Below are 12,341 nucleotides of genomic sequence, written 5' to 3'. Positions count from 1 at the left end.
TTGGTACGTCAACTTTTTTTTTGAATGCATGCAGATCAGCTTAGTAGGCCCACAGGTCAGCTTCCGAAACGGTGCGCCCCAGATGTCAGGGGGAGGAATCATTTTTTGGGCGGGTGAAGCTAGAATATCTGTGATTGAAGAAGAAGCACGGCATCCGTTGGATGGACATCCAACGGCCACTGCTGCTAGAACCGTGTGTTGACTATAAGTAAACAAAGCCTTGCATACGCGTCAACTCTATTTTTTTAGGGGACGCATCAACTTAGTAAGGCCAGAAGTGTGTGGCAAAGAACTTATAGCCCATTTGAGATTTGTAAGAATGTGTAGCCCATTTTTGAATTCTAATGGAATTTACTACAGCCCATTTACAGTTTGTTAAAAGTACAGCCCATTTCAACCAACCGTTCAAAACAGAATTCAATAAAATTTCCCACATTTTGATGGGATCCGAAATATTTTTATCCCGAAATTTCTAGTCAGATTAAATACAATTTCAATATAAATTTATATTACGTAAAAATCCAACGAAACATTGCGCTCGCAACAATTAATGAAATTAAAATTTTCATTATCCAAAAATAATATTTTATAAAGTAATCACGTGTTTGGTGCATTTTTTATAGTTACTGCCCAGTTTTTATAATTACATCCCATTTATTATTTCTTAAAGCCCATTTTCTTGTTAAGCCTAATGCATCCCTCCTAGGAAAGATTTGCAGCCCAGCGGGGCGGAGAATAACAACTTGACCTTGCCTGGGTATTCCTAAAAAAAGTATAGCTGGGCTAGCCATTTTCAGCTTGAAAAAAATTAATATCTGGGCTGGATATCTGGCCTGGGCTAGACGGGCCACAGCCCGCCCAGTTAATACCTGCAGCGATGTTTTCGTTGTTGTTCAGAGGAGAAAAATTAATGTCTGGGCTAAACATCGAAAAACTCTATAGTGCTCACACCTCAAAAAGACAAATACTGATCGAGCTGCTTGGTCCCAGCTGTCGGCCGCTTCTTGTGCAATTCTCTCGTTTACTGACTACTACATAGGTTGACAATGGTGTGGGACCGTGATGTCAGGAAACTAGGAGGAAGCAAAATAAATTATAGTTATATATATAATAAGGAGGCACTTGCGTACGTGAGGCTATGGACCTGGTGGGTCCCCATTGTCATCCTCTCCAAGTAAAGTCATCTCCTCGCCCGCGCGCGCTTTCCGCCCGAAACTGTGAGCGCCGCCCGCCCCACTTCCCGGTCCAGGCGATTGCTCCGCCTTCAAATGACACAACTGTCGTCCGTCCGTCCATCTGCCGCCCACATTAATGATATGCGGTTGCCGAGGCAGCTACTCCAGCGCCACACGTCCGTCCCTCCGCCCGCCCACCATTGCTATATAAACTGCTGCGCCGGCCATAGGCCCAGTCATCCGCATCCGTTCCCTTTCTCCTGTCCACACCACTACTGCCCACCATGGCTTCCTCACGCTCCAGCGCTCTTCGGGATGGGCGGACGACTGACCACAAGGAGATGGCAGCCATTGCTGTCGACCGGCTGGCCGGCAGGCAGCCGGAGGACGACAACGTCCCAATGGAGAACATGGTAGTCGATGATCCGGCGCCAACCCCCTCCTCCGCGCCATCCTCGCCGGTGCATTGCACCATGACCATTGGCGAGGCCCGTGCCCAATATATGGATAGGGTCAGGCAGATGCGTGAGGAGCAGTTCCGGGAGGCGCAGGCCGACGCCGCCTACAACCACCATCTCCTCCAGGAGCACCTGCAGGCGGAGGAGCAGATCGCCGCGGAGTGGGCGGAGCAGGAGGCGCTGCTCGACTCGTACCGCTCTGCCCGCAAGGGCCGCCTCGAGCGCTGGCGGTACCGCATGCGGGTGGGGGAGGCTGCGGCCGCCTACAAAGAGGCTAGCAAAGAGGGCGATGAAGCGGGCGAGGCGCTGTTTGGCGAGACCGAGGACGAGGCAGAGGACAATGTCGGCTCCGACAAGTCCCCGCTCTGCTGGCGTCGACGAGGCCCTGCTACGCCGAGGCCCCGCGGCGCCAACAACGAGGCAGAGGACACCGCCGGCTCCGCCGAGGCCCCGCCCCGCCAACAACGAGGCAGAGGACATCGCCGGCTCAGCCGAGGCCCCACCCTGCCGGCAACATGGGGGAGGATTTCCACCGCTCCGCTGAGGCGCCGCCCGCCGGCAACGAGACAGAGGACATCGCCGGCTCCGCCGAGGCCCCGCCCCGCTTTCAACGAGGCCGCGCCACATAGAAAACGAGGAAGAGTAGAACACGGTAGGTCGCCGCCGCTCGGGTCCAAGTAAGGCCACCGCTGCTACCCTCCGGTTGAAGCCAAGCTAGGCGGGTTGACCATTGACGGTCGGTTAGCTTCTTGGCGGCGACGTGGAGTCGAAGAGCTGCGCTGGAGAAGAACGCTGCTTCTACTTAACTGCTGGTGCAGTTGGCTGACTGACACGTGGGCCCAAGAGGCCACATGTCAGTTACGCAACTGCACCTGCAGTTAAGTCACTGAAGCTTCTATTTGGCTCAGTGGGACACAGGTGGGTAGCTTCGGTTAATTAATTATACCTCCAGCGCACCCCTTTTTAGTTGAAGAATGTATGAAATGTAATGAAATCCGGCATGTTTATATGAAATCCGACCGTGTATGAATGAATTTATTTTGATTAGTTCGAATTCCTGTATCACTGGCATTGGATGAACATGCAAAACAATACGTACTAGCATTATTGCAAGGGTGATCACCTCGTTTGCAACAGTTTCACATGTACTCCCTCCGGTCCTTTCTAGTCTGCATACAAGTTTTGTCTGCATTCAAAGTATCTCTAATTTGACCAATATTATACAAAAAAGTATGCACTTTCACAATGTGTGAAGTAAAAAGGAACAGAAGGAGTACAAAGAGTTTGAGCAGCTTTTTAGCGTTTCTGTACATTGCAATCAAACACACAGGCCTGGCAATTCATAGAGAACATTCAAAACAATCGATGATTATGCATCTCAGCTACTCACATGTCAGAGGCAATATTTACTTCACAACTAAAGAATAAAGAAAAAATTGATCGACGCTGCTGACAGCAAAGGGCGTCCCCATTCGAAAATATCAAATGCATGTCTTGCTAAAATCAATGACCAAAATTTGACAAGGTTGTCCCATTCCAAAATATCAAATGCCTACGATTGTGGAATGGGCAGGGTTTGCCATCAGTTCGGACATTGACATGGCACCTCGTGCTAAATAAACCAGCTGTTCTTTTTGTGCAGTTCCACCAAAATCAACCAAATTCGCGCGTAGCTTGTATGATTTCGCCCTTATATGTTGCAACGCCTTGAACTTATCGGCACCTCCTTTCTTGTGGTGGAAATGAATGATTCGATGTATTCATGAACATTTTGTGCAGTTCCCATTGAAATCAAGTGAGCACCCCTGTTTGCACAAATACAAAAAAGTGATTAGTATAAAGCAAACTGTACTATGAATTGACAGTTTCAACAGGCACATACATGGTGCATGTAGAGCACACTTTTAGAAAAATGGAACTCACCAGAAAGAATCCTAGAACAACATTGTACTCGCGCATCACAGCAAAAAAATGGAGATTTGTCAGTCCTTCTGAGCTGAAGTTAGTTTGGTCTTGTGGGGAGTAATGTAACCATCCTTCAACTGCTCCTTGTGAAATATCCTTATCTTACCTCAATGGGATATTATGGTGCACATACAGATTGGAAGTCTTGTCTCCATTTGTGCAGTTCACTAAAATCAAGCAACATTATCGTACAAGTAGCACAACATATGAAAGCACACTACAGAATCATGTGAAAGAAGGCTAGTACTGACCTCTCATGATGCGGAATTCAAACAACTCACAAGAAGAAGATCTGAACCAAATTCGCCTTAACGGATAGGAAGTAAGATCTCCTCTTGTGCAGTTCCACTAAGATCAAGCAATCAAGCAACATTGTCGGTGTGACATTTTGGTTGAACTGCACAAAACACTCTTAAAACAAAAGTGTTTTGTGCAGTGCAACAAAAGGTCACAATGGCAACGAGGCGAAGTAGATAACCCTGTTTACACAGAGGTGCAAAGGAAACAATTAGTGGTCAATAACGGTGGATGACACAGAAGCCAACAAAAAGAAGCATCTACCGTATCTAAATGGGAAAGAAAGCAAGACAGTAGCATTTCTCAAACGGTGGCATTGATTAATATTAACATAGAGATTATATTAACAATAAAATTCGTTAAACATGTAATTTGCTTTTAACTGTGGCATTGCACCAATTTTCCAGCGGCATTATTAGAGGGTGTTTGTTTACAGGGACATTTTGGTGTAGGGACTAAAAAACTCCGTGTCAGTCCCATCTAAACCAAACAGGAGGGACTTCTAGGGACTAAAAGTGGGCATTTGGGACTAAAGAAAGAAGAACCCGAGGGAGTCTTTTTGGGACTTTTTCCAACAGTTGCCCCTGCCACGCATCGCACCTTGTCTCTATTAGTTCATTACTAGGGGTAACATGGTCTTTTAGCATGTCATTTAATAACCTCTAGTCCATGTTTACTCCCTGGAACCAACCAGGTAGGGACTAGGGAGTTTTTAACCAAACAGGGCCTTAGATTAACAACAACTAATGAGTTGCACGGGACAGTGGACGCACCAGCACCATGCGCATCTACCGATGTACTGTGGTCATGCACAGTCTGTTGCAACAAAGAACAAACAACCAAGGAGCATATTTGTGTTGGTCCCAGTTTTGTTATCTTTAGACACCTTTCCCTATGTGAGCGCAGCAAATCTAGTCCTGCTCAAACTCTACAGCCTTGTCCCTTCCTTTCCTTTTTGAACTAGTACGGTCGCCCCTTCCTTTCCTCTTTGAACCACGTCCTAGATTTATGCGATACAACTTTCCCCCATTCCTTTCCTCTTTGAACCACGTCCTAGATTCATGCTATACAACTTTCCCCCTTCATTTCCTCTTTGAACCACGTCCTAGATTCATGCTATATACAACTTTTCCCACTACTTTCCCCCACTCCTTTCCTCTTTGAACCACATCCTAGATTCATGGTATACAGGCAGCTAGAGCAATGCATGTGGAGTAAGTAAATTATACCTTAAGGTACTTGGGGCGTGGTTCGGTGGGCGAGGGGACGGCGGCGAAGAAGAAGGGGTCGGAGGCCCTCCCGCGCCGCCGCTGGGTGGAAAGTGAACAGCTGCGCCGGTAGTCCCTCGCCGACGGCGACAACGTTAAGCCTCCTTCCCTTCCCGGCGGACGGATCCTGCTGGCTCTTTGAGCAGCAGTGAGGGGAGAGAGAGGCCAACGAAGTCTTGTTTAGATCTGGAGAGGGCGAGAGAGTGTGAAGAGAGCAACTACAAACGCTGAGGCTCCAGCGGGAGAGGGCGAGAGAGTGTGAAGGGAGCAACTACAAGCGCTGAGGCTCCAGCGTGTATACATATACTGGAGAGAGAGTGTGAAGCGTGCAAACCCTAGAAAACATTTTGACCAGTCAAAGAATCCTCCTGGCACAAATTATGCTCAAGTGTAGTTATCGAACCCGAGACCTCAAGTTTGATGAGCGAACAGGCTAACCAGCAACACAACCCTCCTGTTATGTTCAACGAGAGGGAAATAACCTTTTATACATTCCTGCATTCGTGTGACAAGCATGCCATGTTTTTTGTGTGTGTATGTGGGAGTCATCGGGATTTCAATCATAATCGTGTCATGTGGCTTTGGTGGTAACACTATCCACAGTGGTGTAGAAATAGTGCAGCCTTAGTCACCTTACATCTCTCCACGTAGTACGTTGGGTCCCACCAGTCAGAGGGTGAAACAAACAAATTAATAAGAAAAATTAAAAGCGCCAGCGGTGTATCTTACCTCACACATCTCGCTACTGCTCGGGAACACTGTCCAATCGATCCCTCTGTTCGCTCACGTACTATTTTAAGTGAATCCTTATTATAACATGCACACAAATTTTGGGCACTTGTATTCGACTTAAGTCAGTGTGCCACCGTATCTCGTATACTTACTACTCCCTCCATCTAGGTGTAATAAGTCACGTTAGAAGGTGCAACGGGACCAAGGTGCGTGCGTGTGCGTGTGTGTGTGTGTGTGTGTGTTTAACAGCATGTGTGTGTTAGAGAAAGCGACAGATCGACCTACTCCTACAGAGAGATGTTGTGTAGTGTACGATTTTAGCCGCGAGAGTCGGTGCATCCTCTCTTTTCCGGGCGTGTCTGGTAGGGACATGCGGACAGCTGCCATGCCCGCTCCTGACCAGCCTGGCCCACCCAAAGCCCCTCCATCGCCTGTGCGCGCTTCCCACCCGAAACGGTCAGCGCCGCTCCAAAGAATCGGTGCCGCATTCATGCCCGGGCAGAGCGGACGCGACCTCTCACTAGCGCAAGAGTGATGGTTGCTTCGTCCGTCCAACTTACTGTTGGGCCTATGTGATTTGACGGCTCATTGGTCTTTATTACTAAGGTGGTAGGACTGCTGGATGTCCCACGCTTTCGGCGAAAGGAGGTACTACTACTAGATTACAATTTTCTCCATTCGTACAGCGGAGGCGTGCAAGAGCAGTGAAAACACGCAGGCTCAGTGATTACATGGCCCACCTCACACTATCACCGTGCAACACCTAACTCTTTACATAGTACTCCCTCCGTTCCTAAATATTACTAGATGAGTCCCCGCGCGTTGCCGCGGAATAGCGGTATATCTCTCTGCGCAAAATTATCGATTTCATAGAACTAAAAAAACTCTATAACCGCATGACAAATGTGGTAGCCAAACTAAATAAGCTCCCATCATCATTTAGATCATCCCACATAAGGAAAAAAGATCAGCCAACTCCTACTGCATAATGGGATTATATTTTTCTTTTTGACATGTTAATGGGACTTAAAAGCTCACTTACATGCATGCTACCGGTGCATGCTTGCATGCAGACATGTTGATGTGATTTAAAATCCACTCACATGCATGTGCCACGGTATTTCTGCATGCTTGCATGTGGCTTAGTGCGGAGCCTCTCAACGTCTAGATCAGACGGCTATTATGGACTGATTTACTTCATCTAACGGCTACATCAATTTTGATGATGTGGCTCAAGGAGAGGATAGATCCTAGTAGTGGGGGCTAGCTATTACTAGTAGATAAGTCTTTGTAGAGATTCCACTACATACGGAACAAAATGAATGAATCTACACTTAAAATGCATCTATATACATCTGCATGTGGTTCATGGTGAAATCTCTACAAAGACTTATATTTAGGAACGGAGGAAGTACTAGTATAGTACGTACTATAATTTATCAGCGAGATAAATTTGTACAATGCTATGAAGCTTCTAGCTTCTGTTACATGTATCTTGCGTCCAAGGTTTCCCGTTGCAACATTTCATCAAATACAAAGGAGACTAACATGCATGCTATTGCATCTCAATGATTGACAGATCATAGCAAATATGTACTCCCTCCGTTCCAAAATAAGTGTCTCAACTTTGTGCAAATATGTACTACTACTAAAGTTGACACTTATTTTGGAACAGAGGCAGCTAAAGAAAAAAATGATCCACGCAGTCCCTAGCCCTTGAACCGTGAACCCTGACCAGGCTTCAAGTTGCTGGCAACGTTCGAGCTTCCTAATAAATGAAGTTTGTAACCTTTTGACCATCGGATCATTTTGTGCAGTTTCACCAAAATCGAGATGAGCATCCCTGTGGCAAAGAAATTGAAGAAGCGTGATTAGAATAAGATTACTGGGACTAGTTGATCAGACATAAACTCATCACAAATACAGTACGTAGAAGCCAGTAGAGGTATGTGCGGGGCAAAGAAGTAGAGAAATATCCACAGGGAGTGATGTGGGCAGCTGGAGCAGTGGTGCAAGCCGGCTGTAAAGGGAGTTGTACCTGAGGGACGTAGCACAACCTTGAGGAGGGCGGCGGGAGGCAGCTACTGCCCACGTCGCGGCAGTGAGCAAGGGACGAAGGCAACCTCACCGGCTTTGTGAGAGAGAACGTCGGGGACCCCTCATCGGGACGTGCCGACAGTGGGTTTTCGCCGTCGGCGACGGCCACCGCATCTACACTAAGCATCCACCCCTTCCCCAAGCGGACGTGATCCGCCGGGATGTTAGAGATGTGGCCACAGTCGTTTTGTGCGAGAGAGTGTGAAGAGAGCAACCCCAGCAAGCAACCATGTAGGCTGGCCCGTCCTGACTATGTATATAGTGGAGCAGTTTCCTTTTCTCTCCATATGAACCTATCATATTGCGTACGTGCCACTGAAGAAAAAAACTTTATTTATAAATGACGCGGCACCTACTACTCGTTCTCCTCTAACCTTGCGCTTGGCATCTCCAAAATATTAACCTTGCGATTGGCTCTTCGCCTCTTCGGGAAGTGGAGCAATAATGGTAGTGCAGTATATATCGTTCTGGCTATATGAGACCGAATGAATTGTTGCACGTCCACCACGTGGGCGAGGGTCGAGGGGCGAGGGCGATTGCTACATACGGAGCAAAATGAGTGAATCTACACTCTAAAATACGTCTATATACATCAGTGTTTGGAGTATGTACTAGTAGTTCATATTGAAATCAACTAAAGGACATATATATTCCAAACAATATGATATAATCTCTATAACCAAGGTAGTAGGGACGAGGAGTAAACGAAGGGAGTAGTAAATTTTTCTCCTCGTCCTGCGAGCCACCGCGCGCATGGGCGAGGGAGCGGGCGTAAGGCGGAGCAAGCTTCACCTCATCCTGCGAGCCACCGCGCCCGTGGGCGGGGGAGACAGCGTACTAAGCAAGCTTCTCCTCGTTCTGCGAGTTGATGGGACACATCGAAAGTACTCCGGTGTATAGAGCCTTGCCTCTAAGGTAGGCCCCACATGGTTTGCCTCTTTTTTTAACATAACACGTCAAGTCACAATTTGTTTGTTCACCCGTGGTAGACGATCCTCCCTCCACCAAGTGGACAACCAGTACACGTGCCAAATTACCACGTGGGCTGCCTTTTTCGTACAGAAATGAGCTCCACCATGTACCGCGCGGGTGTGGTTGGGAAACAGACGGGAGTACGTGCGTCGTGCATGCACCTCTTCTCTTCGTGCACGTCCCCCACCTACGTGGGTGTGTGAGAGAGATACAAACCGCGTTCGTGAGTGTTTTTTGTTTTGGGGTGGGGGTGGGCTGGGGGTTGATTTCGTGAATTATTTGTGGGAATATGTGTCGATGACATCTCAAACAAAATTTTGCATGCAATGTGTGTGAAATGGAGGCCTATCCATATCATACATAGAGGGTCGGGCAATCCACGAGAAGAGAGGGAGGGGTCATAGCTATCGATAGAGTCGAAGAGAGGATCAAGTGGGTCGGTGCGAGATCGATGAAGAGAGCCATCGAAATTGTGTGTGTGTGCAAGTCAAAGATATAGGGCGACTGGCCTACCGGAACGTTAGAGGGCACATGTCAAGTTTGTGTGTGGCAGGGAGACATGACTAGAGCGCTCGATGTATCGGTGTGTGTGGGGGGGAGGGGTGGGGGAGGGGTAGGCAGAGGCCTAACTATAGAGGTAGAACGACTCGTATATGTGTTGAGAAGGAGAGACCCAGCTATGTCTTGAGGGAGATCAGTCGACATCCATACATAACTGAAGGATGGGAATTATGATGGGACAGAGAGAGAGAGAGAGAGAGAGCGAGGAGAGAGAGAGGGAGGGAGAGGGGTAGAGTGCTGGATGGGTGATGGAGTTGCTTCTCAAAGATGGTGGGAGAGGCCTACTCAACAAACTGAGGGTGGAACTGCAATATTATCAATAAGAGTGGGGATGTGTTTCTGTGTGTGCCTGTGCATGATAGATCTGTCGGGACGCATCCATGGATGATGAAGGGGAACCATGTGTTTGGTAAGCAAACCTAACTAGATCGGTAGATCAATTGTTGTTTGTCGGAGGAAGGGAGAGACACAACTAATGAGGTAGATCGATTGACGTGTGGGTAAAAACGAGTTATAAGGACCTAGCTAGCTATATGTATAGCGAGAGATCGGTCGGTGTACGTCCATTTGTTAGAGGCAAATAAGGCCCAACAAGATGGATAGACAGAGAGAATGGAGCTAGGAGGTGGTGCGAGAGGCCCAAGTACTAGCTAGATAGGGGGAGGAGTGTGCGGTTGTGAGATCGATGAAAAGAGGGCGAGAGTTTACACATGTGTCTGACCGTATGAGAGACACGAGGCAAGGACACATAAAGGAGGAGATTGAAGGTGTGTGTGTATGTTGTAGGCACGCATCGCTGGAGAGGTTTATCGATCGGTGTTTGTAGGAAAGGAGTTGTGGAGACTCTGGGAGAACGACCTAAAGAAAAAAAAATGAATGTGCCCGGTGGATAGAATGCCGAGGGAGGGGGAGGGCGAGGAGAGCATGTGCATGCACGAGAGAAAGTTAGTGGTAGCTACAAAGGTTAGAGGATTGTGTGGGTGTAAGAGACTAACAAAGATCATAATGTGATATGAAAGCGGATTCATATATTTGAATAGGAGATCATAGTGTTTTAAACATTGCATGCATGAATATAGCGGTGATACACGTGTTGTGCACATGTTATACCATAATGTGATAATGCATGGCGTTTGCAACTCACAGCTAAATGCCGGACAATCTAAACCATACTATACATCAAACAATCTCACATTTTATTTGAATTTGTGATAATGTGTGGTGTTTGCAGCTTACAACTAAATATCGAACAATCTAAACAATACTATATATCGAACATTCTCACATTTTATTTGAATTTGTGGTAATGTGTGGTGTTTGCAACTCACATCTAAATACTTGTAGGCGTAGGGGGCGGGGCACCATACATAATGTGATAAACACATTATACATATGAGACATGGTTTAGATTATGAAGATCCAGCTAGAGCTGGAAATTTAATGTGATTTGAAATCAAAATAAAGTGGATTCAAAAATCTAGTTCGAGTTCATATAGTACACATAGTTCATATGTAACTCGAGACTAATCATGTGGTGTGCTGTGAAGATAATACACAAACGATGGTTTAACTTGACAATAATGATGATTGTAGATCTTATTAAAACAGAGAAACGAATTCAAATGCTTTGACTTCACAACAATCATTACTGTAGATCTTATTCAAATAGAGAAACAAATTCAAATTTAGTTCATATTGAAGCGGTAGTATATACGTTTGGAATGCACTAAAACGTTCATTTCAGTAGTAGGTTGCATGCATTATACATGTAGGGAAATATTTTAATTGAACATAACATGAATTCAAAGTTTTGAATGACATTTGTAGTGCGCATTGATTTGGTACAGTACATGTTAGGCTTGTCTGGAAATTTCAACCCGCGCCTTGTTAGCCCAAAATATTTGTCTCGTTGTGCTCCGACAACTCCCTCCATCTCAACCTGTGCCTTGCTATTCCGAAATTACAACGCGCGCGAAAACTCCCACCTCCTGTGAAATCCCGACATGCGAAATGCCCGTGCTACCCCTGAACCGAAAGAACCGCCTCAAATCGGTGGGGGTACTTTCGTAACTTACCCCACATTTCGGACAAGCGCGTCTCTAAGCCATGGTTCCCCACTGCCATCCCATCCGCCCACCCATTCGTACACCGAGGCCGCGAAAACCCGCGACGAAACCCCACACCCTGCTCCGTTCGCCACTCAGCCGGGGCCTCTTCCCCGACGACGTCGTCCACAGCAACACCTCGACGTCCCTCATCCATCGTACCGGATGAGGATTCGTCGTCGATCTCATCGTCCCGCCGGTTCAGCCACCCCGTCCTCCACCTCCAAGGAGCTGCCCCGACGTTCCCCTCATCTTTCACGCCACCTCCATTCCCACACCGCCGTCTTCACCTGCACCACCGGAAGAGCATCATCATCACCGTTTCCTCGGATGAAGCTGCGGCCTAATCGGCGCCACCAAAGAGGTTGTACACTAACCGCCGCATTTTCTTCTTGATTCGATCTCACGGTGCTGCCGGCGCTCAGTCCCAAGCCGACACGGCGCTGCTCCATCCACGGCGGCGTCGCCGGCCACTTCCTCCACGGCGTCGCTCAATCGGCGGCGACGTCCACATCAGTAGGAGCTGCTGCTGCTTTAGCTCTCGCTCGCGCTGCTGCTATTGCTCTTGCTCTCGGTCCCCTGCCTGGTCTGCTCTTGCTATTGCTCTTGCTCGCGCTGCTGCTCTCGCTCTTGCTCTTGCTTGCGATGCTACTCCGATTTAGCTACACTTCAGTCGACTGAATCGACTTTTGGGTCAGACGATTTTCAGGG

Source organism: Triticum aestivum, chromosome 3D (assembly GCF_018294505.1).
Source record: "Triticum aestivum cultivar Chinese Spring chromosome 3D, IWGSC CS RefSeq v2.1, whole genome shotgun sequence".
NCBI classification, from domain to species: Eukaryota; Viridiplantae; Streptophyta; class Magnoliopsida; order Poales; family Poaceae; genus Triticum; species Triticum aestivum.
Note: the sequence above shows the minus strand (reverse complement) of the source record.